The sequence below is a fragment of the Mandrillus leucophaeus genome, unplaced genomic scaffold (genome assembly GCF_000951045.1).
Source record: "Mandrillus leucophaeus isolate KB7577 unplaced genomic scaffold, Mleu.le_1.0 Scaffold1291, whole genome shotgun sequence".
Taxonomy (NCBI): Eukaryota; Metazoa; Chordata; class Mammalia; order Primates; family Cercopithecidae; genus Mandrillus; species Mandrillus leucophaeus.
Genome location: NW_012101245.1, coordinates 244,346 through 249,710, shown reverse-complemented (window position 1 = coordinate 249,710; position 5,365 = coordinate 244,346).

Here is a 5,365-nt window from a genome sequence, read left to right as displayed (position 1 = left end):
CTTAGTCGCCCAGGCTGGAGTGCAGTGGCGCGATCTCGGCTCACTGCAAGCTCCGCCTCCCGGGTTCACGCCATTCTCCTGCCTCAGCCTCCCGAGTAGCTGGGACTACCGGCGCCCGCCGCCTCGCCCGGCTAATTGTTTTGTGCATTTTTAGTAGAGACGGGGTTTCACCGTGTTAGTCAGGATGGTCTCCATCTCCTGACCTCGTGATCCGCCCGCCTCGGCCTCCCAAAGTGCTGGGATTACAGGCGTGAGCCACCGCGCCCGTCCGAGGCCATGTCTCTTAATTGTGAATAAGCAATGTATGTATTTTGCCATTTTGTCCTTGAGATTTGTTGCACTATCCTAAATGTGGGTTGTTTCCTGATCTTTAGGAAATAAAATGGAGTCATTGTAGCAGTAGATACAATCATTTCTTCCTTTATCTGTGGACACCGTCTCTGTATAAAGTGGCATTGGTCTGTGCAGATCTGTGGCTAGAGATGGCCAGGAGAGGTGACCAAAAGCAAGGAAAGTCCATATGACCATCCTTACATTGGTTGACTCTCTCAGATCTTCTTTAAAGGCACAGATAGGGTTATCGGCTCTGCACTTCTGAACACGTAGATGTAAATACAGGCACCTCCAAACTTCATTTGTAAGAGTATGTGCCCAACTGCTCCCAGCATAGCTAAACCCAGAAGAAATGTGGTAAAGCAATACGCAGTACAATGTATCCTGTGTTGATCTTGGATCTTACGTACACACCCCTTTGTGCTGCCAACCATCAGTGATCTGACGATTTCTTTCTTTGGTCAGTTGAGGATGACTTAGCTAAACTAAGGCAAATAGCCACTGTTGATTAGTAACTTTAAAAATTCACTCTTTCCTTCTAACCAGTGACAATGAGGACAGAGTGGGAAAAACACGACATGTGATAAATAGAGCTTTACCCTGGTAAAAAAAAAAAAAAATCTGCTGAACAGTATCTGGTCTCAAAACACGATTACAAAAGTCAATTAATTGGGAGCAGAGTTCATAGGAAGGAAACAATGAAGCTATTCCTTCAGGGACAGACAAAAGAGTATTTCTCAACATTCCTGAAATTTAGCATTTCATTACATTTCAGCAAGAAAATAAGAAAGGACAGTTGGGCTAGGGCTCATGTTGAAAATATTTGTGTGAGGATAAAATAAGCCATCAATTGGGTGGAAAGTTTGCAAATATTACTGAAAAGGGTATTAAAATCATAGATTATACTTATTCACTACTCACAGGTGAAGAAATTCTGTAGTGCCCTAGTTTTATTCATTTTATTATTGACAAATTGTTGGCAATGGGCCTCAGTAAAGTGTTTCCTTTTAAATGCCAGCCCCCAAAAAAGCTGCGAAATAAAAATAAGCTATTGTTTATTCTTTTAAGTTCCCATATTTCTGCCTCAGAAATACTATGACTTTCATTTTAAACAATATTGATAGTGGAGGAAATGAACGCTATTTCTTGGTCAGCAATCTGAAAAATTCATAATGCCTTGTCCCCTCTTTGACTCTTGAACTAGCAGTAGGAGTTTGCTTGCACATAATTTCCGTTAAAGTTGATGAAAGATGCAGGTGCACTTCCAGAGGGAACAGTATCTGGTGGCCTGTTATTTGAATAACGTTATAGAAGACTACTCTCGAGGTGTAATCAGTGTAGGTAGAAGACAGAAGCTGAGAGCACAAAACCTTGTGTTTGTTTACGTGGGTATGTATTTGTAGGATTTCATTAGTTGCCCAGTTCAGAGAAATAAAGCATTTATAGAGAAGTGCATTATGAGACAAATAATTCAGTATAAAGAGAAAAATGGAAAATAAAACCTCAAAGTATTAATAAATTTGGGGGATGTAGTTTGCCATTGCAATCGTCTCTGTGTGTGTGTGTGTGTATGTGTTTGCACATGTGTTTGTGTGTGTGAGAGTAATGGCTGCTACCTTTACTAGTAACATCTATAAAAAGTTATGCAGCCTTCTAAGAGTGTCTTGGGCTCAACCTGCTTTATTCCAAATGTCTGTTTCTTCCATAAATGATTCTTAAAAAATCCTCAACATCTTCATCATGGCCCACAATTGTTTCTTGGCTCAAGCTTTAGTTGGCTTTAGGTTTTTATCGACGAGTTGTATGTTTTTCCTATTAACATTTCTTTTATGATTTCCATAGCAGTTTAACACCTGGAATGTAGTTTATGTTTTGGAGGAAGAAGACTTATTTACTTCATTTTATTGATTTTTTTCATGATTTAAAAAAAATCATGACCTTGGTGATTTTCCTCATTGTGTTATTGATGATAGTTATTATTTGAATGACTTGATAAACACATGTGTTTACTCAACCCAAGCTTTAAGTGTGTTTCATTTTGTTGAACCAACGTTATAACAGAGGAAGAAATAAATTGCACCATTCTGAATCCCTTAAGGAAACCTCTGGATATTTAGTATTTAGCATACCTGGACAAAACATAAACACCTATTTTTCTTTTTCTTTTCTTTCTTTCTCTCTCTCTCTCTCTCTCTAGATGGCATCTTGCTCTGTTGCCCAGGCTGGAGTGCAGTAGTGCAATCTCAGCTCACTGCAACCTCCGCCTCCTGGGTTCAAACTATTCTCCTGCCTCAGCACCCCCCGAGCAGCTGGGATTACAGGCAGCCACCACCACGCCCGCATAATTTTTGTATTTTTAGTAGAGGCGGGGTTTCACCATGTTGGCCAGGCTGGTTGCGAACCTATTTTTCCCTTGAAGCATATTCCCAGGCTTTTCACTATATTTCTCGGTTGCTAGATATTAGATATTGCATATTCCCAAAGTCAGTCTACTTCTATATGCTCTGTAGCGTCTGATACACTGATTCTTTGCAGTGGTTAGGGGGCAGATATTACATGGAATTGGGAAAACTATCCCTTTGATTGGATTTTGGTGTCACATTACAGAATTCCTTTAGTTTTCTCTGCTTTCTCCTTTCAAAAACATAATTCTCCATAAAGCCAGTTTAATGATTTCTGCACATACAATAATATCTTCCAGCACACAGTGGGCCTAACATCTAGAGGGCTTGACTGGGGTGTCCAGTGAGTGAAGACTTTTGTTATGGCAAAATAATGAGGTATGGGCTTTCTATTGTAAAATCCCCCTTGGAATATCAGTTCTCACTATTGTTTTTCTACTTACTCAAAACTAAAGTCCTTACAGTGAACCCTTATATATAATGAATTCTGTTAAAATAATTGTTTATACTCTATAATTCAAAATCAGTGTCCTTGTTAATACCCAGAAGGTTGATGCTGAACCCAAGCCGTTTTAGAAAAGAGAATAAAACAATAACCATGATTGATAATATGTAGGAGTAGTGTACTTCCTTTTCCCTAATTTATTTTCCAGGTTAATATATGTTAATAGACTTATAAGAATAAGTTTTCCTTTCTCCCCAGTTTGGTCCTATGATGTAGTGGCAATGACCTGCCCTTCCATCAGCACACGCTGTGCACATGCATGGACACTAACACGTGTGTACTTGCACACACTTGCCTATTTCGTGATAAGGACTTACGTTAGCTTGCTGGCTTTCATGCTAATTGTTTGTATGTTTCTCCATGATAATTACCACCTCCTAACATACTACCTATTTACTTACGTATCTTATGTGTCTTATGTGCTTTCTTCCTTAGGCACTAGAATGTAATTTCCATTGTGGGGATTGACTTCTGTTTATTTGTTCATTGCTTTGTAATCAGTACCTGGAAGAGTATCGGTCACAATGCAAACACTTGACAAGTATTTGTAAAAGGCATGAATGAATCATACACTAGGTGTCTAACAGTAGGCATTTAGCACTAGGAAGGAAGCCCACCACTACTGTGGTTAAAAAGAAGGAAGTGTTACCAACCACTCAGCTTCTGACCTCCCCTTTCTAATGTAGGGGTTTCTTTAAATTTATTCTTTCTAGCAGGACTGAGATAGCTAACAAGAAATGTTAGCCATTCCTGGCTGGTGACTTCATCTGCCAGTCTCTGCCCTGCCTCTTGACCTGAAGAAAGTCTAGGCAGAAGGATGGCATCTCAGGGCATCATCCATGCAGAGCGAGGGTGATGAGACCTGCAGTAGCCTCCAGTCTGTGACAAGGGTTCAGGCCAGATCCCCTTTGAGAACATTCTGAACTTTAGAACTCTCAAAACCTTTGTCTTTTAAAAGAAAGGAATATCTTCTTTTCAATTATCTATATGAAAAGAGAAAATGAACTCTGTAATTCTTTATTGATATTAGAAAAATAAAAAGTAAGTTATTTTACACTGACAGTTGCCAGGAAGTTTTTTAGCCACAATATATGTGAAAAATAACATATGTCAGTTACAGACTGATATGATTTGGCTGTGTCCCCACCCAAATCTCATCTTGAATTCCCATGTGATATGGGAGGGACCCGGTGGGAGATAATTGAATTATGAGGGGAAGTCTTTCCCGTGCTGTTCTCATGATAGTGAATAAATCTCACGAGATCTGATTGTTTTATAAAGAGGAGTTCCCCTGCATGAGTTCTCTCTTCTCTTGCCTGCCACCATGTGAGACGTAACTTTCACCTTCCACCTTGATTATGAGGCCTCCCTAGGCACGTGGAACTGTGAGTTCAAAAAAACCTCTTTCTTTTGTAAATTGCCCAGTCTCAGGCATGTCTTTATCAGCAATGTGAAAACGGACTAATAAATGGACTTAATATCAAAGCAAAATGATAATTATAAATGCGTGTGTTGTTTATGACTGTGTTACAATTTGATTCTTATGTGGCCACCAAATCCTTTAACTTTAGAAAGCATAACTGTATACTTTGACAGATATTAACCAACAAATTTATACTTAAATTGCTCATCCACATCAAAGATCCTCCTTCAGAGAAGGGAACAATGTGTGTGTATACAGGGAATGGAGGAGGAGAGTCATGTTTTCTTGCACACTTGCAGCATAAAAGGATAATATTTTCAGTGGTGAATTATTCTGAAATTTTGGGGCAAAAGTGTTACTTGGAAGATTCCCTTTGAATTTTCTGGGCAATTGGTATAGTATATATCAGTCTCTTTTGCAGTGGTCTTGAAAGCCTACTTATTTTGTTCAGGAAGCCTTTTAAAAAAATTTAAGGAGATTTAAGAGCCTATTAGCAAATCACAATAACATTTGTAGTATCATATTTCTATTAATTTATTAAGAGAAAAAGGGGAATTTCCAGATATTTCAAGTTTCATATTTACTTCAAAGTTTGCTTCAAGGAGATGGACTAGAGAAAATCAGACTGTAAAGTTAGACAAGGAAATGAATGACACAAACATGAAAACAAAAAGATAGGGGATATCTGTTTCCAGCCATGAT